This window comes from Oryctolagus cuniculus, chromosome 1 (genome assembly GCF_964237555.1).
Source record: "Oryctolagus cuniculus chromosome 1, mOryCun1.1, whole genome shotgun sequence".
In the NCBI taxonomy this organism is placed as follows: Eukaryota; Metazoa; Chordata; class Mammalia; order Lagomorpha; family Leporidae; genus Oryctolagus; species Oryctolagus cuniculus.
Genome location: NC_091432.1, coordinates 35,535,476 through 35,558,334, shown reverse-complemented (window position 1 = coordinate 35,558,334; position 22,859 = coordinate 35,535,476). Strand labels below are relative to the sequence as shown.

The 22,859-nt window shown below is 40.4% G+C and overlaps 1 protein-coding gene and 1 non-coding gene across 7 annotated transcripts in view; both read right to left on the bottom strand.

Annotated features, from left to right (window-relative positions):
• Positions 1-22,859, bottom strand: part of MPPED2 (metallophosphoesterase domain containing 2) — a 196,007-nt gene that overhangs the window by 154,270 nt on the left and 18,878 nt on the right. The gene's annotated exons all lie outside the window — the stretch shown is intronic.
• LOC127485023 (U6 spliceosomal RNA) lies at positions 4,642-4,748 on the bottom strand. The gene has a single exon (XR_007912232.2). It is a non-coding gene; the product is annotated as a U6 spliceosomal RNA (small nuclear RNA).

Sequence of the window (22,859 nt, the reverse complement as noted above, 5' to 3'; positions counted from 1 at the left end):
TTAACTTAGGCACACTCATTAAGCCTGGGAGGGAGTTTGGGTGTCCTGGTCTGTCTGATCCACAACCATATATTGTTTGCTATGAAATGCTGTTTCTTGGGATACAGGCAAAAAATTTAACACCTTGGAATAGCAACCTTTTGATGTAATGCTGGAGCTTCTGGGGATTAGCCAATCTCTTAAGGAGACAGGCTTTAGTAACTGGGCTACTTTATAAGTCTGTAACTTGTGGATAACTAAAAGCATGTAAACAAGTCTTGTCTACAGATGTCAATAAACTATCTTCAGTGGCATATCAAGGGATTCCTGCTCCAGTTTTGTGTCCACTTGTAAATTTATTTCAACATTTCTTTATCCCACAACCACTCATGGGTCTCCTGTGAACTTCCCATAGCTTCCTCAGCTCCCTCATTCATTAATTAGCTAAGAATATTTTGGACAGTGTTCATTTTGTATCTGTATGAAAGTCAAGATTGTAAAAAACCTCATTGTTACGGAGGTGATCACGATGCCATTGTATTTCTGGAGCCTCACATTTTCATCTGGGACAGCACACAAACCAAAGTATAATCAATGTGATTCAATGAATATACACATATACTGACAAAGAATATACACATATACTGACAAAGAACAAAGTGATTAAGATACCACCACATTTAGGTCACTTTAGAAACTAACAAGACATGGTTATGAGACCCTGGGCAAGTTATTAAACCTCTCTAAGCTTTAGTGATCTCATCTGTAACCTGGGGCTGATAATAGTACTTGCTCCATAAGGTTGATAGTTATTGTTAGTATTGCACTGTATCTCCCAAGATTCATGTGCTGGAAAGTTAATTCCCAATGCAACAGTGTTGAGAGGTAGAGCATTTAAGAGATGATGAGGTTGTGAGGGCTCTGCTTCCATTAATGGATTATTATCACTATCACAACACTGGATTTGTTATCATCAAGAGTGTGTTTGTGGGGCCGGCGCCGTGGCTCACTTGGTTAATCCTCTGCCTGAGGTGCCAGTATCCCATACGGGCACCAGGTTCCAGTCCCGGTTGCTCCTTTTCCAGTCCAGCTCTCTGCTGTGGTCCGGGAAGGCAGTGGAGGATGGCCCAAGTGCTTGGGCCCTGCACCTGCATGGGAGACCAGGAAGAAGCACCTGGCTCCTGGCTTCGGATCGGCACAGTGCCATGGAAGCCATTTGGGGAGTGAACCAACAGATAGGACCTTTCTCTCTGTCTTTCTCACTTTCTATAACTATACCTATCAAATTAAAAAAAAAAAGTGTGTTTGTTATTAAAGACAAAAACAAAATTCATCCCTTTCTTGTTCTCTCTTACCCTGTTGGCTTCCACCACAGGATGACAAAGCAAGAAGGGCCTTACCAGATGCCTGCTCATTGATGATGGGCTTACCAGCCTCAAATGTATGATAAATAGTTTTTCTTTGTAAATTATTCAGTCTGCAGTAGTCTGTTGTGGCAATATAAAATAGACTAAAATACCTTTGAAAAGGTCCTAATGCATATCAAGTGTTCAGTTAAGTGTGAGTTGTCATTATCGAATTTCTCATCTGTGAGGATTTAGCTCTGCTTGGGGATGGGGAGGTCGTCACAAAAGAGCGATGCACTCAACTGACGGAATGGGAGAAATTATTTGCAAACTATACAACTGATAAAGGATTAATAAACAGAATCTACAAAGAGATCAAGAAACTCTATAACAACAAAACAAATAACCCACTTAAGAGATGGGCCAAGGACTTTAACAGACATTTTTCAAAAGAGGAAATCCAAATGGCCAACAGACACATGAAAAATTGTTCAGGATCACTAGCCATCAGGGAAATGCAAAACAAAACCACAATGAGTTTTCAGCTTACCCCGGCTATAATGGCTTTCATACAGAAATCAACAAACAACAAATGCTGGTGAGGATGTGGGGAAAAAGGTACCCTAATCCACTGTTGGTGGAAATGCAAACTGGTAAACCACTATGGAAGACAGTTTGGAGATACCTCAGAAATCTGAATATAGCCCTACCATATGACCCAGCCATCCCTCTCCTGGGAATTTACCCAAGGGAAATAAAATCAGTAAATAAAAGAGCTGTCTGCACCCCCATGTTTATTGCAGCTCAATGCACAATAGCTAAGACATGGAATGTACCTAAATGCCCATCAATGGAAGACTGGATAAAGAAATTATAAGATATGTACTCCATGGAGTACTACATAGCAGTAAAAAAAATGAAATCCAGTCATTTGCAACAAAATGGAGGAATCTGGAAAATGTCATGCTGAGTGAAATAAGCCAGTCCCAAAGGGACAAATATATTTTCTCCCTGATCTGTGACAACTGAGCACCTAAAAGGAAACCTGTAGAAGTGAAATTGACACTGAGAAGCAATGACTTGATCAGCCTTTGTCCTTACTGTCGAGGAACACCTTACTATTTGATTCTATTTACTATTTCTTTTTCTACTTAATACCATTGGTTGAACTCTTTACTTAACACAGATTTATTATTAGGTGTTTAAATCCAATGGAAAATTGATCCCTGTAAAAAATAAGAGTGGGAATGAGAGACAGGAGATGTACAGTTCAGCATACATTCCCTCAGACTTACCTCTAAGGGTAAAGCTAAAAAGTTGCCATGGGTCTCTGAATCCCATTAAGTTGGCAGGTACCAATGCCATCTGACTAGTTAAAGTGATAATTTTAAGCACATAACTGATCATAAAGATAGGAATAAGTGCCAAAAGGATCACATAAACAAGACCAAGTGTCTACTAATAACAATATATGGAGGTGGCTGGCACAGTGGCATAGCTGGTTAAGCTGGCGCCTGCAGTGCTAGCATCCCATATGGACATCAGTTTGAGGCCCAGCTGCTCCACTTCCGATCCAGCTCTCTGCTATGGCCTGGGAAGCAGTAGAAGATGGCCCAAGTCCTTGGGACCCTGCACCCACATGGGAGACTCAGGAGATGCTCCTGGCTCCTGGCTTCAGATTGGCGCAGCTCCAGCTGTTGCAGCCAATTGGGAAGTAAACCAGTGGATGGAAGACCTCTCTCTCTCTGCCTCTCCTTCTCTCTCTGTGTAACTCTGACTTTCAAATAAATAAGTAAATCTTTTTTAAAAATGCATAGAATTAAAAAGGAGAGAATAATCCAACATGGGAAGCAGGCCACATAGCAGACTCATAGAATGACAAATGCCCCAAACAGCACTCCGGCCTCAGAATCAGCCCTTAAGGCATTTGGATCCAGCTAAAAAGCCCATGAGAGCATTTCAAGCAGGGAAAGCCAAGACATCTGGCAAAAAATGGCCTACATGACAGATCTCTGTGAGTGAGATCCCAGCAGAAAGAATGGGCCATCAAAGAAGGAGGTACCTTTCTCTGAAGGGAGAAGAGAACTTCCACTTTGATTATGGCCCTGTCTAAATAATGTCAGAGTTTGTGGACTCAAAAGGCTTCCATAGCCTTGGAAGCTCATGACAAGAGCCTGGGTGATCACTGACGTCATAAATAAGTGTCAATTGTTAAATCAACAACAGGAGTCACTGTGCACTTGCTCCATATGTAGGATCTCTGTCCTTAATGAGTTGTACTATGAGACTTAATGGTAAAATTTGTTTCAAACAGTACGTTATAATTTGTGTGTCTATGTGGGTCCAAACTGTTGAAATCTGCTTAGTATACAGTTGATCTTCTGTATATAAAGATCTTCTATATATAATTAAAAATGAATCTTAATGATGGGAGAAGGAGTAGGAGGTGGGATGGGAGTGGTGGTAGGAGGGCAGGTATGGGGGGAAGAACCACTATATTCCAAAAGCTGTACCTACAAAATTTATATTTATTAAATAAAAGTTTTCTTAAAAAAATGCCGCACTCTACCTGGGCCTTGAAAGTCTAGCAGTTCACCAAGCATAGAACCAGGGTTCTCAGAACCCACTCAACAGAAGAGGACCAGTTTCTAAATTTTGAGAAGCGGTACAGGAAGAGGTGAGTCACAGTACCAAATTTACAAAGATGGTAATTCCCCAGAAAACAATGCATTTGTAAGCTGATCTAAATTTTCCTAAATTTGCTAAAGCTTCTGTTTCTTTTCTCCTTCACAGTAGTATTGTGGATGACTAAAACCAAGTAGGAATGCATGCTCCAGGTAGTACCAGTTTTCACAAACTCTGGACATCGGAACATCAGACGACAGTGATCCATTTACCTGGTTCAGGTACCCTTCAAGAACAAGTAGTTGTTTTATTCCAAACTTTATAAACAGCAAAACATGTATTAGCCAAGGATGAATGAACCCAAAGTACAGATCACATATTATATAGACCAAACTTTATACAATCCACCATTAACAGTAACTTAATATTCAGTGTGTACCACACACACACACACACACACACACAATTTCCTATCCATAGGTGAAAAAACATACACAGATCCAGTTATAAACAAGTTCTCGTCCTGAACAAACCCACTTTCCTTCTGTACCTGGTTATTTGTCATTTCTATATTATTGGTCTCACATCAAAATTCCATAGGTTCTACTTCAAATTAGTTCATTTTGTGAACACTTCTTAGTAAATTTTTTGATTAACATGTAATGCTTGTACATTTTTATGGGGTACAGTGATAACCAAGGAATGTTTTACAACTTTGTGTGTCATCCTCACACAGGGCTCATGCTAATCTTCACTGTTTCGTTCCAGTTTTAGCACATGTGCTGCCAAAGTGAGCAGTCCTGGATACTTTCGATAAGGGAATAAACTTCAAATAAATCTCAGTTCTGTGTCAACATTTGCTGAAAGTTTACTAGAAAGTCTTTATCCACAAGATTTACATAATTCTGTTGGCTCCTTTTCACTCCTGCCTGCACTCGTGTGAATGCCACACTGCAGAAGACCCACTCTTGTTCAGCGTGCATTTTGTATCATGGCCTATTGTACAAGCTTCCAGGTCTGCTAAGACTCAGGAATGTCAGCTGTCTCTCTCTCTGCTACAGCAATGAGGGAAAGGATGAAAAGGAGGTTAGTCCACTTTGACTTTTTGGCAGGAAGATAACTTCCTTGAAAAGCCTTTTCCTATTAAAAAAAAAAGGTGTTTTTTTTTTTAATTAAAACACACACAAAAGCCTTACAGGTACTCCCTGTGCCCTACTATCAGATATCATTCCAGCCCCAGCCCCCAGAGGTTTGGCCGTGTGATTGTTTCAAGCTCTCTTCCTCACCAAGAGGTGAACACGTGACTGCCACTATCCATAAACGCTGAAGTGAGTGTACTTAGCTAAAGGGCACTGCAATAATTTTTCTCTTCCACGTGAGAAAGTTAGCCTTGGAAATTCTCTGGCTCACTGCCTGTTTTTAAATCATCTTTTGGGGAGGGGTAGCCAAGGGGGCACGTTAAGTTCAAATTAGCCCCCTTCTCACTTCCATATTAACTTGCTCTTTAAAAATAAAAATAATAATAAAAAGACAGTCTCAACCAAGCCTTCAGATTTGCTCTAAAGAGTGCTAAAGACTCAACATTTTAATAAGCAATGCCCCCAGATGTCCACTGTAGGAAAGTAGTTCTGGCTGATAGATTAAATTTGATTAGCACTGGAGCTGGCACTGTTCTGTGGAGACACCATGATTCCTGTAAGAATCTGGAGTGAATGGTGGCCTGAGAAACAGTCACCGAAAAGATTTATAGCCCCCAACTACAAAACTACAAATCAGCCTTCGGTTCCAAAGAAATTATTCTGCCTTTCCCACCCCTTTGGTAAGGAAACATGTTGAGAATCTTGAATCCATCTGAGTACGTGCAGCGGGACTAGAATATAATTTCTCTTCATTTGCCCTGACTGTTAAATGTTTGTACAGGACCCAGAGCTGGTCAGCCCTCCCATTATAGTTCTGCAGAGAGGATGTGAGTGTAGCCAGGAATTCTGATGGGAGTTTGCCAGAGCCAAACTTTACTAAGCACTAGTGGCAATTTAGGATGCAGATAATTTTTATAAGCACTTGGCCTTAGGGTATGGACAAGTTCACACACACACACACACACACACCCGACCCTCGATGATTCCACAGCTTACAGGGCTGAGGAAATGGGCTCTTTCTAACCTCTGAGTAAACCCCAGACAGACTTATTAACCAGAAAGCACACAGTCTGGAAAAGTAGCCATTAGATTCTCCACCACGTCCAGGTCAGAGCTGGCCCTTTCTTGACGAGAGGCCTCAAATCAGGAACGTTTGTGAGCAGCACCCTAGTTTCTGGGTGAAAGCTTTTCCCCACACAGCACTGAGTGTCACTCATTCACCTAGTTCTATGCAAGCCGCATTCCTCTTGGGGAGCCCCTAGTTGACTCTGGCCTGCCGCCTGAGCCCTTCCATCTGTATCAGGTACATTAGTAAAGGCCTTCATACATGTTCAAAAAACTGCTGCATATACAATTGCATTTCATCCTCAGCTTACAATAACACTCCCGTTATTCCCTTTAGAGTCTATGATCCAGAGGGGTTGAGTGACTTGCTCATGGTCAATGGTAGTAGCACAACTAGACCCAGGCTGCAGGCCTCCCCACTCCCAGTAATAATAATCCCCACCATCGGTGAACGCTAGTGCCATGAGTCAGGCACTGTGTCAAGTACTTTATGAACATTACCTCACATACTCCTTGCAAGACTCCTAATAAGGTAGATATTATTGATCCCATCTTACAGATGAGAAATACTGGGCTTATGAGGTGAAATGATTTCCCCAGAGTCAGAAACACTGTAAATGGTGAGGCCTTAATTACAAAGGCAGCCTGTCGGACTCCCTGACTTACTAGCTATTATACTACCTGAAAACCCAACACTCTCCTATGCAAACTCAATGCTAAGTTGAAGAAATACAAGTTTTCTACACTTTTAGGTATCTCAGAAACTTCCGAAAGCCCAGTTTTGTCCACTTCACTTTTGTCAAAAAGAAAATACTCAAAACTTGAAAGTGCTATCTTTTGTCAGGTGTTTTTACTGCTCCAAATATCATTTGCTTCTGTCTCTTATTTCATTTAAAAGAAAAACAGATGGTTTAATATAAATTCCTGCAGGAACTTTACTAGACTCCCTAGAAAACTTTATGAGCATAGCAAGTTCTGGAGACCAACAACATAGATTTAAATCCCAAATACCCAAAATGACAACCTCTGGAATACGGGCAAGTCAATAAATCTCCTACTTTAGTTTTCTCATGTTTATATAAACTGTAAGACTCCTTTATAAGGGTGTTTCTGGGGGAGACTGAGATTGCACTAACACAGCGTAAAGGGCCAACAGCTATTCTAACTGTTGCTGCTTTTTTTTGTTATTTCTGTGTCTGCAAAATTTCTCAGGTCTGCCCTAATTTCACTGGGTCGACAAAATATGAAAATTCTCACTGATGAAGTGTTCTGAATGCAGGTCTCACACAAACAGATAATAAAGCACCCAGCACCTGACCTGGGAAAGCACATGGCACTTTGTGACCCATAAGTCAACTCCACCTCTTAAAATTATCGTTCACCTGGTACTATTAAAGCTGTCAAGTCTTCTACGTCACCTCAGTGCTGGCATCAAGTAGGTGTTATTTTATAAAATGTAATGTGTAAATTCAGTTGAACAGGAGTCATCCAAGAAACCAGGATGGCAAGAGACAAGTGAATTTCCCTGATCCACAAAGGAGTTTCCCAAAAGTAGAAGAAACTATTTTTTCTGCAAAAAAAAAAAAAAAACCCTTATTCCCCTCTGATTACAAAATATATACATAAGAAAGTTAGGGATAATTAACTTTAGTAAAATTGAGAGCACACAGATAGATAGCAAAGAAAGATAAAACAGCTATTAGTAATATTTTGGTATCTTCTCACTTTCCACTTTCTGCTTTGGATTAATATAACTGAGATCACTCTGCATTCAAAATGCTATATTCTGTTTTTTAATTATTTTAATTATATATATATATATATATGCTTCACTTATGCCATTATAATGGCTTAAGCATTTTCAATGTCACCATGGACTCTCTATGGAGTTTCACTGGCTGCAGGATATTTCATGAGTTAGTTTTGTCATAATTTCTATAACTGCTTCCCTTTGCGGAACTCCCCATTAAGACTTTTAAGCCGTCAGGCCAGACAAGTTTTTTAGATGCACAGCCCTAACAATGGGGGCTGCCTATGGTCCTGAACTGGGCCATTTGGGGAACTATACAGAACTTCTCACTGTAGATGAGAAACAGCATGGGTCCTACTCTTCAAATGCCAACAGACCATGACTCCGGTGATGTGTGAGCCCCAAATGCCAGCCGTTCTGGTCAACAATTACAACAACTCCTCTAAGATAAATAAAATAATGTTCTCTACAGCCCTGGCCACCCACAGTGAGCGCAGGGAAGAGCAAAAACACCTCCCACCTTTGCAGTCACTGTTCCAATGCAAACCAAGAGTAGAGATATTGAATACGTTCTTTTCTCCTCTTCCCCTACAAAGTTTATTTCCCAAATTCACTGTTCCATCACCACCATTTGCCATCAACTGCACTATAAAACCTACTTTTAAAGTAATGTATCATGTTCATTATATTTTCTTTCAGGAAAAAAAATAGAAAGGGCAAGGGTTAGGTAGGAAAAAATGTAGATGTTGCTTATGGTCACAGAACGTTACCTTAAAGTCAGAAAGGACAATTATCAGGGTTCATTCAGAATCTTCATGCTCATGCAGGACCACCAGGTTAAGATCTAAATTTCAATTTAGGGATTGTGGTGTAGTCTTAAGAAACAAGGTTAAGCAGAGAAGACAGCATTTATGAATTTCTAGGTATCTTGGCCAGAATTTTGAAACTTTATCATCACTTTAAAAAAAAAAATATTGAGAAAGAGAAATTTCAAAGTCAAGATGGCCCAATGGAAAAGAATAAGCTTTGTCACGGAAAAGCTGGCCTGAATTCTGATCCAAGCCTCATGAAAGAGGGCTAAACAGCCAGTTCAAAGGGCTTTTTAAGTATTAAATATTGTGTCTACAACTACAAGCGCCATCTCATTGATGACAGTAGCACAAGTGTGTAATCCAAGAAGAAGGAAGCTTTCGGAGAGTCAGACTGTGCAAACATAAATAATCATAAACATAAGGTCAAGAACCTAGAGATTAAGGAATTAGGACTACTGTTTCTTTCTGTTAACTTTATGAGCAAGTAGGGACCGGAGAGAAAAAGCACCTCCTTCATGGACCCGTTGGTTTGTCTTGAGGCAGCCTGCCCAATTTAGACACCCTCAGGGACTCAGTGAATTTCCTTCAATTGCAGAGTGGGGTTCTCTGCCCCCATGCCAGTGATCTACCACAGCCAAGGCAGCCTTATGTCCACGGCTCAGCTCAGTGCAAGACAAGGCCCCTGACTTCAAGTAGTATTCGGAAAACCCTAACTCAGGCCTCAAGCACCCAGTGAGAAGTCATTTGACATTTCCTTCTGCTTTCTAGAACCTCTATTCTAGAAAACAGGGTCTCTGCCGCCTTCCTGTTACAAATTTTTGATATCATACCAAAATTCCAGAGTCTGCAACCAATGTGTCTTTGCCCTGTTCCTTTAAGCTAAGGATCCTACTACAGGTCTTCAAAAAGTTCATGGAAAATGCCTATTATGAAAAAAAAAACTATGCATGGATTTCAAGCATTTTTGTACTAAAATAAACTTACCTACTGTTTCCACTTTTTAAAGTATTCTCATACTTTAAAGTTTCTGCCTTGATACTCCAGACGACCCATCCAAGGCCTGCCACTTGCTACTCTACTCTCTTTGGGTTAGAAGAACCCCACTGCGGCCTTCACTTAAGCCAAGTAGCATCTGCTGGCCTCCCTGTCCCCAGTTTGATAGAACAGAGATCCGCACAGCCAGGCAAGCTCTTATCCTTTCCAGACTGACAGCTGTCCAAATGCAGAGACAGGTTCCAGGATTCCCCGGCATGGCTGGTCTTAACTACCGTCTCTGCCGTTTCCTGGGTGCCGCTGTGAGGATCAGACGTAACAGGCAGTTAGGTGGGTCCTGCTGGAAACTGAGGGTTGCAAAATGCTTGCTTCCCCCAAAAGTCATCTTTAGTAATTGTTGAAAGTTCCTGCCCTATTCCTTGGGAGCCTCCAATCTTATCATGAGACTAGAAGAGTGGTGACTCCACCCTTCTGAACTCCCAGTTTACTGTAAAACAAGTTACCTATCCCATCCTTCTGATAGCCTTTTTGTTTCATTGTAAGCAAGCCAGATAGGGTAAGATTACAAACCAGGTCTTTTGTGGGTTTGTCCCTGTCTTGTACTGATTGATAGCTTTTTCCCCAAATTGTGCTTAAAAACCCCACTACCCCAGCCCCTTAGGATCTTCCTCTATTGGAAACTCTCCCCCGCCACCCCAAACACTTCAGCAGAAGGTTTCTAACTCAAATAAATTCTGCTTTTCTCTCTCTGCCTTGTCCGCATGACAAAGAACCCAGGTAATCTCTTAGCTGTTGCTGTTTCACCCATTTTACTACTGTGCACAGAAGCAGAATTCTCAAATTCTCATCTATGTAACTTACCCCACAAGACTAATAGCTTTCCTCAACCAAAAGTTATTTTTTAATGTTAGAATTGTCTTCTTCCCAATAGAAACTATTTCTGTCCAGGGTCTCTGAACTGGTCACTCAAACATAACTCATGCCACTCGAAAGCCAAATTACTCCAAACACCACTGCAACATTACCACTCGCTGGCTTCAGTGAAATCAAGATACATCAATTCACTTATTTTTAACACAAGAAATGTTTTAGGTACCTACTTTAAATCTCAGAGAGAAGACAATCAGACTCAGATATTGATATCAAAGTATGAATCCGCAGCAATGCTGCAAGCAGAAGCTCTCGAGTATAGAATCTCTCAGACCCTTCTTCACATCTATGAGCCAATCAAAGCAACAAATCCTTGACACATCCCCACAGACTCTCAGATTATTCACTCCAGTCAGCACAGGGCCAAGGCTCTACGTCTTTATTTAATACTTCTATTTTTAACATGTCCTTTGAGAATTTTCCTTTCTTCCACAGGTACCCAAGTATAACTTGAGGTTGAGAAAAGCTTTTCTGTGTTAAATTTTTCCACTTAGTTTTGGGTATTTAGCTGGATAAGTTAATAGTCGTGAGTGTTCCCTCTGGTCCAAGAGTGTGGTGTCTCCATGGAAATACCTCCTGCATTATCATCCAATCCCTGCAGCCTTTGAGTGGAAAGAGCAGGAACTAACCCAAGGAATTCTAGGTAACTTCAGCTGAAATGCTTAGAATTCTTGAAATGCACAGATCCTTGGAGACTATTTGCTCTAACCAGCAGTAGGCTCATTTTATAGATGAGGGAACTGAGGCCTACACCCCTGGATTCTCCATCCAATATGCTTTACCCAATGCTGTTCCCCAGCCTCCTAATAACTAATTCCACAATATCTCTGTTGCTGTCTGTGTAAAGAAGTCATCCTAGACCCTGTCTAGCCCACCTGGGGCCTCATTCATAGCCTCTACTCTAACTTCAATGGCTCTACTCTGACCTGTGCATATTGATGGTCCTCTCCCCCACTTAAGGTTGTATAATTGTTCAGATTTTCTCCACACATCCCTCTACCTGCAAAAGATGAGTGGCCTTTTGCACAGTCTTGGTTGGGATCATCTTTAAATCATGTCCATCAAACAATCTTCACAAGGATCCAGAGACACCCCCCCACCCCAAATTTCTCTCCTCTATAAAATCATCTCATTACTTGGTTACTGCCACTCTTAGGCTCATTGGTTGTTATTCTCACCCTTTTATACTACCATGTCTGTTTAAGTGTTTATAGGAGGTGATAATAGAACAAACCAAGGCCTTCACCAACCAGGCGAGGTCAACCAAATGCTGCTACAGGGATATACTCAGTTCCCACCCAGGAGACAGAGGCTTGAGACATCGCCCCATGACAGTAGAGAGTACCTGCTTACCCCATGTCAGCAGGAAGTAACTCTAAAGACAGATCATCATCCCTCTACCCCTCCTGGACTTTTGGGACTAATGTAATCCCACACAACTCTTGCTTTATAAAAAAAAAAGAAAAAGGGGGGGGGGGGAATGTTAGTAAAATGGCACAGTCTTATCTATGACGCGATCTACATCTCGGACAACATCCTAGGCTCTAGCGCCCCCCCTCCCGCCATTACTGGAAGGCAGGTGACCCCATGGCCCAACCACCGGTGTCAGCTCCACCCCCATCCTAATGGGATTCACTGCTCCTACTTCCCTGCCCGTCCCTTAGCAAAGTTTTAAGAGGACCTGTTCCTGAACACGTGGCTCTCTGGATCTCTTTCTCTGTCTCTTGATCTCTCTCTCTCCCTCGTTCTCTCTCTTGCACTCTCTCTCTCTTATGCTCTCTTTCCTTCTTCACTCTTTCCCTCCAGTCTGTCAGGTTTCCCCCACCAATAAACTCTTTCCCTTAAACAAAAAAAAAAAAAAAGAAGAAGAAGAAGAAGAAGAAGAAGTCGTCCTAGGCCATGCTGCGCTACAGAGTCCCAATCAGTGGAAACTATTCCAAAAATATGTTTGTGGTTCTGGGTTGTATTTGCCTCGTTTCTTCATGACTTCAGCTCCACATGATTTTATCATGAGCACTGTTTTGGAAAATAAAAGTGCCAGAATCCAAGCTTTTATATCCATGGATCCATCACTGCCTCCTTGACAACTAGCTAGACCCATAGATTCATGCGAACTTTGGTGTCAGTGATAAGCTGTGAAACCCATGTCACCCCTGGTGGTCTCTGAAGCTTTTTTTTTTTTTTAATTTATTTATTTTTATTATTATTATTATTTTTTTTTGGCAGGCAGAGTGGACAGTGAGAGAGAGAGACAGAGAGAAAGGTCTTCCTTTGCCGTTGGTTCACCCTCCAATGGCCGCCACAGCCGGCGCACCGCAGGGTGCAGGGCCCAAGCACTTGGGCCATCCTCCACTGCACTCCCGGGCCACAGCAGAGAGCTGGCTTGGAAGAGGGGCAACCGGGACAGAATCCGGTGCCCCGACCGAGACTAGAACCCGGTGTGCCGGCGCCGCAAGGCGGAGGATTAGTCTAGTGAGCCGCGGCACCAGCCTGAAGCTTTGTTTTTTTAATCTGCAAAATATGAATAACCAAGGTGGGCTTTGTGGCACAACAGGTTAGGCTGCAGTTTGAGACATCTGCATCCCATTTTGGAATGACTGGGACTCAATCCCACCTCCTATTACAATCCAGCTTCCTGCTTATGCACACACACCCTGGGAGGCAGCAGATGATGGCTCAAGTCCACATGGTAACTACAGCATGCATGGGAGTCCCAGTTGGAATTCCTGGCCCCTGACTTTGGCCTGGCTCCACACCAACTACTGTAGGCATCTGGGAGGTAAATAAACAGACTGAAGATATCTCTGTGTGTGCGTGTCTGATTCTGCCTTTCAAATAAAAAAGAAATGGGAATAGCCTACTTCCTAGGGTTACGCTGAGAAATAAAATAATGTATTAAGGCAATTTGCACTTGGTACAATAAATGATACTTGTTATTATATTATTAGCTCTGTGACTTTTTTCCTTGTGCTGAATAACTTGTCTTTTTAAATCTAGCTTCCCTGTTCTACCTTGGGCTGCATACCCTACAGTCCAGAAGGCAGAAGATGTTCTGAAAGAAAGAGAAGTGTTTTCCCAAAAGCAGTGTTTAACCAAGGTACAACAATAAGAAAAGGGTAAAACCTAGAGGTACCAATTAAAACTTTTTCTTGGAGGCAATGTATAGTTTTATACAATACAAAATATATTAATTCAAATATACTTTTGGAAATTCACCAATATTATCACTGATTATAGCTCAAAAGCAGCTATTAGCTCAAGACAAATGACCAGCTTTCAAAATTGTAAAATGAACAGAGATACAGAGAATGGACATTCGGCCTTACAAGCAATGTGGCTGGGATGCTCACATCTTATCTTGAAATGCCTGGATTCAAGTCTCAGCTCCACTTCCAATTCCAGCTTCCTAAAATGCACACCCCGGGAGGCAGCAAGTGATGGCTCAAATGGTTGGGTCTCTGCCACCCCGTGAGAGATCTGGATCAGGTTTCTGGCTTCTCGCTTTGGCCTGGCCCAGACCCAACTATTTTAGGCATTTGGCAGTGAACCCACAGATGAGAGCTCTATTTCTCAAATAAGTAAAATAATAAATAAACAAAGCTATAATTCATGTTCTTTGGAAATGTTCATCCCCTAGTTATTGTGAAGTTATAGACACATTGCCAAATAATCTATTACAACTGTTATTTTCCTATTTTATTATCTTATGGTTAGTTTTCCTTGTTTTAAGAGACGCTGTTTGGTAAGTAAACAGTAAACAGTTCTAATCAGCCATCATGGTGCTCTTAACAACAGAATGGCAACAGTTTCAGACTCTCTGCTTATAGACCATATTTCCCATGAAAATATGAATCATTTGGATCAACTGTTGAGCTAACCGTCAGCTTTTCAGTAGTCAGTCTACTATTTTGGTGCATAAGTATGAAGTTGCTCTAGTACTATGTATAGGAGAATTCACGGCTGTAACTATGAGGGATCCAGTCACAGAAGACATTTAGCTGATAGCTCTAAAGGCTCTAGAGAACAGACTGAGAAAGTCAACGCAAGAACTCACGAATGAATTTTATTCTCTGAGTATATTGATCTGGAATCCTACTTCCTTGCTAGGAAGATATGCATGAATATGATTTCTGTGGCTGGAAAATGGAGAGCTTTCTCCTATGCCCATGAACTGGCTCCAATGTCAAGCTCCAGAAGAGGTAATTTTTACAACTGTTCTCAGCAACGTTGATACTGAAGAATAGGTAAGAACAACACCCAACAGAACACAGACCTCAACACACCTACACATGTATATACGTATGCAAATTATCATTTAATTTGATACATTTTTTAAAAAGAAAATAAAAAACTGACTCCATAGTTTATAATGACACTTCAAATAAAATCATTTGTTCTTAGGTTCAACTATGGGGGATCATCCTATGTTTTTCTGTTTCCTCCAAAGCTACAGTTAAGCTACTCATAGCTTCTTTGCTCATAGATAATTTGTAAATTCTGTTTTTCCTTTATTTCTGTTTCTTTTCTTTCTCTCTCTCCCTTCTTCCCTCCATCTGTCCTTCCTCTTTATCCTAGCCTTCCTCCCTCTCTCCCTCCCTGCCTTCTTCCCTCCCTCCCTCCCTGCCTTCCTCCCTCTCTTCCTCCTTCTTTTCTCCTAGCTTGGTAACACACCAAAATTTGACAAGAAAAAACTGAAGCCAAAAAATGCTTTATAGTCACAACCAATTCTTTTCAAATAGTTAGCAAACCTGGTGCTCCTCATTTGGACAATTACAGCCAAAAGAAGGATCTAGTTTCAAAGTGCAGCAGCTCATTTGAAGTGGGACAAGCATGGTTAATTTTTTCTGTGAGAAAATGGTGATGAATAGAATAGAAAATAAAGATATCTTTAAAGCTAGACAAAAAAATTGTTTAAACTCAGGAAGGTCATCAATTTAGAAATATTATCCAGATAATTTTTCAAATTGCAGAGAGCAGCTTTCAGGGTATCTTAAGCGACTACCCATGAGAAATACGCCTTGGAGAGCAGTTGAAATGAAAATGACAGTAGCCACACTGGAGGAGCCCGCCGTAGCAGGAGGCCATGGGGTCTCGAGGTGCATAATCACCTTCTTTGTAAACCAATTTTAGAAAGCAACAGTAACAAAGGTGATTATAATTTTTAATAAAAATTGATAATAGATGGCAATAATCTTTAATGTTTCATGACATTATTTTGCAAACTAAAATGATCTTTAAAACTATACCCAATTCTAGTCACACAAGTATTTGGCTTTGTAGAAATTTGCTGCCTTAAACAGTAAACATGAACATTTCTACATTTGTATGGTATGCTTGAACTAAAATTCCACTAATTGAAAAAGAAACTACACTCAATTTCCTTCCTCAAGAAATATTTTTGATGCATTTGAAAAACAATATGAGAACACAAAACTGTAAATCCTTTTCTAAGTCTTATTGAAAAAAATCATAAGCTATTTTAGAAAGCTTTCCTTTTTTGATTTAAAATGCATAACATCTTATACCAGAAAAAAAATCCTACGTTTGTATTTTAATTTACCATTCATTACATTTATTTCTTTCCATTTCCCTCTATTGTTTAGTCCATGTGAAGCATGTTTTAATACTGCCTCCAAATCCACAGATCATCATTTGTTATCAAGTGCCTACACTCTGTTGGTGTACTGCTGTAATAGGCATGCCTTTACTTTTTGAAAACAGTTTTCACATTTAAGCAAAGTGTGTAATTAATGCTATAGTTGCCTGTTGCCTAGTAGGTTTTCGTCAATAATGTAGTTAATAAACAGAGGCTTTGTGGGTAACCACATTATAATAGGTCATCTAAGAACTTATACCATTTTTTATTTCCATCTTAAAAATTCATGAATTAAGAAAACCTCAGTGGAGAGGGCAGGTGATTTGCAAAATAAGACAGTCTCATTTGTCACTGAAATTACTGATTTCTGAAGTTGGCAATTATTATCGTTGTGTTACACTATTTACTTTCAAGGAAATTGGTAGAGGAACCTCAAAACAACTTTGAGTCATCTGCCTTAAGGATCCCTTTCAAAGAGCTAATTAAGATATGTATTTCATAACAGTCACTAAAAAAAGACTTTGTAAATTATGTAAAACATTTTCTGTAGCTAACTGCCTGAAAAGCTTCAGATTGCTTTGTACTTCCAAGCAACACTGAATAGCATTTACTCTTAGTAAGCAGAAGTTGTCACAAGTGACAGAAAGTGATTAGCAATCACTTGCTATAAGACATGAGATAGACTTAAAACTCCCATTTACCCCCTACTGAACCAATATCTGAGCTCATTCTGGAGGACACGAACAAGTATTTCTCTAGCAACTACCGTAAGTAAAAATATGAGCCTAGCTTTGCAGAATGCAACAAATTTGATCACAAAGGAAAATGAAACACGCACCCTAATACTAACTCAAGACACTTTACTTGGAGAAAAACAGCCTGCATCCCATAACATTTTATGATACCAAATGAGATGCAGGCGATGTAATTTCACTTATGTGATTCACTTACAAGCAATGCAAATGCAATCTTGCTGATTACATTTAAAACAAAAGACTGAATCTGCTTATTTATAGAGCAGATCTGTAGTCATGCAAAAATCATGTTACCCCCTACCCGGTGAGGAACAAAAAGAAAACAATCGAGCTAAAGACCTTTTCATCTCCATAGAAAGAAAAATGATGTTACATGAACCTCAGGTTGACCCAGTGTGCTTAATAATGTGGCTTCTCTGTGCCCTCAATAGAAAACAAGGTCAGCTATGGGAGCAATTGTTAGCTAGGGCATTCAACTCACATGCAAACATGCCCAGGGTTTTATTTGTTTTTTAGATGGCCAAAAGTATTCAGTAAGCACTGGCATCTATATTCAGCTTGAGACCTTCCTTTTTTTGTGCATGTGTGTGTATGTGTACACAAATATATTTGTATATAGGAAATACAGATGTTCAGTTTCTACAGAGAAAGACTGCTACAACCAATACATTCATTAGTAGGACTCTTCTCAATGCATATTTTATGAACTTCTCTGCTTAGTAAGTTGAAGTCTTAAGCATTCCAGAGCTACTATTTTTAATCATCACCAAAAACTAGAGCCTTGATTAGATAATTTTCCTATTACAAAGTTCAGTAGTTCAACTGAAAGTGAAATTCAATGGTTTCAACTAAATGTGAAAGCTGCTGCCAGATGCCATCTCTGAACTTCCCAGAAGAGAGCTGGAAGGATTCTCCTCCCTCCCGCGATGCCCAGTGTTTAGAGATCTAACAGGTACTGCTGGCTCACCAGCAGCAATTGAACCAATGCCCAGCTTCCGTCTTTGCACCGATATCCTAGGCATTTGGTGACAGCCTTAGGGACAGATAGATCTGCAGCACCCTAGGCAAAAAGGATCATCACCAAAGTCAGCTTGGGCCCAGCTGCAGTTTTATCTGAAGAAGTTGAATGTGATACCACCCACTTGCCACAGAGCATTTTCCAGGAGAGAAATTGTATGTTGCTGCAAATGCTCCTGGTAGAGTAATTTGTGACCACAGGGTTTCTCAAGCCTATTAAACAAGACACACTTCAATGGCTGACCAAGTGATGCCAGCACCATTTATATATAGCACTAGCACCTTTATTGTGCAATAGCACCATTTTTTTATTAAAAATTATTTAATAGGCATAAAAATTGTGCATATTTATGTGGTTTTATCTCTGGTTTTATTACCTGTGTATATTGTTTCAGATGCAATCTGGGTCAATAAATTTATCCTCTCAAGCATTTAACATTTCTTTATAATCAAAGCATCCAAAATCCTGTATTCCAGGATTTTTTAATAGCGAAATATACAGTGTATTATCTATTGTCACTCTACTGTGCAATTAGAACCTAGAACTTCTTATTCCCTTCTAGCTATAATCTAGTACCCATAAATCAACCTTTCTTTCTTGGTTGGATACATCATTTCCAAATAGTAACCTCTGCAAAATTCTGAAAAATGTAGGTGCTAGGGGCCAGCATTGTAGCATAAGAGGTTAAGCCATTTCTGGGGATGCCTACATCCCATAAGGAGGAACCAGGGATAGAGTCCCACTCTGTCTCTGCTTCCCATCTAACTTTTTACTAATGCACCTGGGAAGCAGTATAGGATAGTTCAAGTTCTTGGATCCCTGCCACCCACATGGGAGCCCAGAACAAAGTTCCTGGGTCCTGAATTTGGTCTGTCTCAAGCATTTGAGGAGTGAACCACTGAACAGAAGATATTCTCCCTCCCTCTCTCTCTCTCTCCTTCTCACTCTTTTCTGTCTTTAAAATAAAAATGAATAAACATTTTTTAAATGCAGGTGCTTTTGAAGTTATCTGTGAGCTTTGATATTCAACCACAGTCAAGTCTCAAAACTATACTCATATTGAACTTTTAAAAATGCAAGAAAATGCACCCAACCATGCATCTTCTTGTTCCAAAAGACCTAAAATCATATAGGTTTGCTCATCGCCACACAGTAGCAAGCAGTGGGCCAGAAGCCATCTAAGTTGTTTGGAATGTAAATCATTATCCAAGCTCACGGCATATGGCCACACAAATCTCAACTCCCACATCCCAGCAAAAATGCAATTGCTGTCCAAGTGCTCACAATCATCGAGTAGGAAATGGCAGTTGTTTGTGGAGCCCAAAGGGCCCGGAGATGCTGACAGACTTGAGAGGAAGCAGGGGACACCGGAATGGTGGGAACAGTAGGAAATATTCTGAAATGAAAGCAAAGTGCGATCCTCCGGGGCAGAAAATAGCTGCTCCTGCTCATTTTAAACTGTTTTCCACTACACTGTGCCTCCCGTGGGGAGCCTACCTGTTTCATATTTGGGGAAAGAATCAAACTTGAAGACCCTTTGACTATCCTGGTGCACACGTACAAGGAAAAACTAGGAAATAACATTGAAAACAATTTGGTAGAATTAGCTCAGATGCTCCACAAAAGCTTAATTTGGACATGTTCTTGAAGAAATTCTCCCATATTCCTCCGACTCAGCATTTGATGTCTGCTCCAAACTGTAAGGTTCTTAAAGGCTGCTATACATCCCATTAAAGGGTCATAAAGAGGCAAACTATACTGAAAACTAGCAGTACTGTGTGGCCTTGATTGTGTCTCTCAGCCTCTTTGCACGTTCATCCACCCAATGTAAAATTCTCTACCTAATGTTTTTCCCACAGCACGCAAGTATAAAAAAATCTTTGCTGTTCTATTAAAAGTATACATAATTACTTTATCAAGTTTTATTTGGTTCAGAAGCAGTTGACTGTGTCCCTTAACAGGCATGATCTGTATAGCATACAGACAAGATGGTTTATGGTTCTTCCTTATTTTGACTGCTGAACCAAAGACGACACTCATTCATTCATTTGTTCATCAATAACAATTTATTTATGTATCACAAAACAACCCCTGCCCTCCATGCCCCTTCTAGTAAGTACTTATGGGTTCACTGATTGTAATGTTTTTAGTAACATCAACCTTCCCCCAAACATTCTAATTTGTTCATTTCCTCTCTATCCTGCAGATGGTTTCTAAGACCATGAACAAAACAACTTTATCATTTATTCAAATATTTTAGAGTGAGCTTCTAATTTCCAAGTAAAGCTATCAGAGGATTATAGAATCCCAAAGGTAGCCTCAATCACTTCATAGAAAAATATGAGAGCTGCCAGCAACCCATCCTCAAGAATTGATGAGTATGTGGCATTTGCTGCAAGCTCTAAGCCGAAACACTGAAGTCAGCAAGGTGCACAAGAGACTAGCGTTCAGGCACGCATGTTACTAGCAGGGATGACTCTCTTAAGAGGACAGAGAGATTTTGAGTCCAAAGAGAATTTACTGGGGGATCAAAATGATAAAAGAAATACACAATGAAGACTGTTTATTGATTTATTGAAGATGCTTTTAATTAGTGAGCACTTGGGCTTTGCAGAAGATTCCAGATCAGCCAGCATCAATCCTATCTTTAATGGAACTTCCAGTCAAGAAAGTGAATGTATTCTATTTGGGGTTCTCTCCCTATACTGACACATGTAAATTTCAAAGCGCAGGTGACTGCTGCTATAAAGTTTGTGGATTTAAATTGTTCAAGTCTATGTATTGCTGCTCTTTTGATCTCTGTCCCAAGTGATTCTCTGTTCTGGGAGTAGGCTCTGAGAAACAACTGGGAAAAGGAGATGTTATAAGACCTTTCTTCTACTCTGACGAGGGGAAAAAAAGATGCTTCCATCTTACTGCTTATTAACCTTCTCCCAAAGTCATCTTTGGCTGGACTGGAAAGTCTTTTACCTTCTTCTTCTTCTATTCCTACTACTACTACTACTAGTGACAACACCACCATGAACAAACACTTCTACAGAATTTCCTATGTCTCCAGGAAATGTAAGTACTGTACATAAATGAACTGATTTAACCTTTGCAATAGCCCTTTGTGGGAGGTGCCAAGTTTCCCCTCAGAGAGGCTAAGTAACTGATCAGAAGTCACACAGACATTAAGCAGCAGACCAAGATGCAACTTTGGCAGTCTGGTTCCAGAATCCATGTGCTTAAACAGCATACTCTAATACTTCCCTACCTCCAATAATGCTTGGGAATATACTCCTAGACGCTTATGCATATAATCCAAAACTATTTATTAAAGCCTTGAAGGTTAAATTCCACTCCATTTTATCAACCTACTGAGCATTCACATTTATTTTTTAAACTCTAAGCAAAAGACTAAAAAGAGGGAGAGAATGATTGAAACAAATACAGCCAACCCTATGTGCCTGAGCTGCCTTCATGGGTCCCTAATCTGGCTCCATATGTGAGCAAACAAGATACATAAATCTGAGTAGATTGGTGGTTCATATAAACAATTCAGAACCTTATCATGCCTCTCTGAACTGACTTCAATTCATCAAAAATGTAGGAGCAGGTTATATATGGCACCCTCCATTAACTGAAACACATCAATAAATTTCCAAAATGTGGAACTCAGCACCAAAAAAAAAAAAAAAAAAAAAGTGGGTGGAGAAATCTCCACATATACCATGGAACTCTGTGCAGCCTGTGTCTCCTCGGTGCAATCTTGAATCATGCATAATGCAACACCGCAACTGCTAACAGCAGGCGCGCACCAGATAATTTACACTTGTTTTTATGGACACGAGGAACTGATCTTTGAAGCTGTCCCTAATGAGATTCCGCTTGGCCCTAACAGCATCCTGAGAGAGTGTTCCGGTTTTCTACTTGGCATCCGGTGCATATTTATAACGCAGAATACAGGCTCATTTAAATTGCGCATGTGGATTTTGGTGTCTTCCCTATTTTAAAGAAAGATTTTCATATACTAAGGAGCACTGGCTTCTCAATTACCAAACCATACTTTACCTAAACAATGTCGCTGCCAATCACTGCAGGTCCTTATCAAAGAGGCAGGTCCATCAAAGTGCTTCTACCTGCAGGGCAAAACACTCCACAGACCCTAACCCTGCATTCAAGTTCAGAGACCCAATTAGGTCATCGGCCAAAGGGCACCTCCAGAAGTCTAATTACATAACACCTTCCTTAGCAGACACAGCCATGGGGAAAGTTAGGGAGAAAACCTCAAGGTAGTCACCTAAATTAAAAACTTCCTGCCCCAAAGTGTTTGCTGTGCACCCTTCTCTTTCTTTCTCTCCTTGTTTAATTTCTGCCGCATGTAGAATGCCTTCTTAAGCCTGGCACTTTATACCAGGGTCTCCCCCTCCCCTACTCCCAGTCAATTCGGTTTTCAAGGAATCTGTAGCTTAGTTACCCATAATCAGAATTCCATTACATACTTTTTTCAAATGTCAGTTGTTCTGCCTTTAAATACATTTCTTGGAAAAGGTTTCAACTACTATAAAACAGCAATGTTGTTATGAAGGTGTTACCTGTTTTAACCCACATCACAGGCTCCTGCTGAAATAGTTACACTATGAGAGCTTTAAGAGTTTACCATTTCTGAAAACACTGAACCTAGGAGCACAGAATCAAGACTGCTTTGCCTTATGCAGAACACAGGATTCTTAGGACAGATGACTTGTTTTCACGGCCTTCATTTCAAGTACCTACCACATAAGAGGGAACTTCAAAAAATTCTTGGGAAATGGAACTCAACTTTATTTTTATGCAAACAGTTTTTTTTAATCCATGCATGGTTTTTTC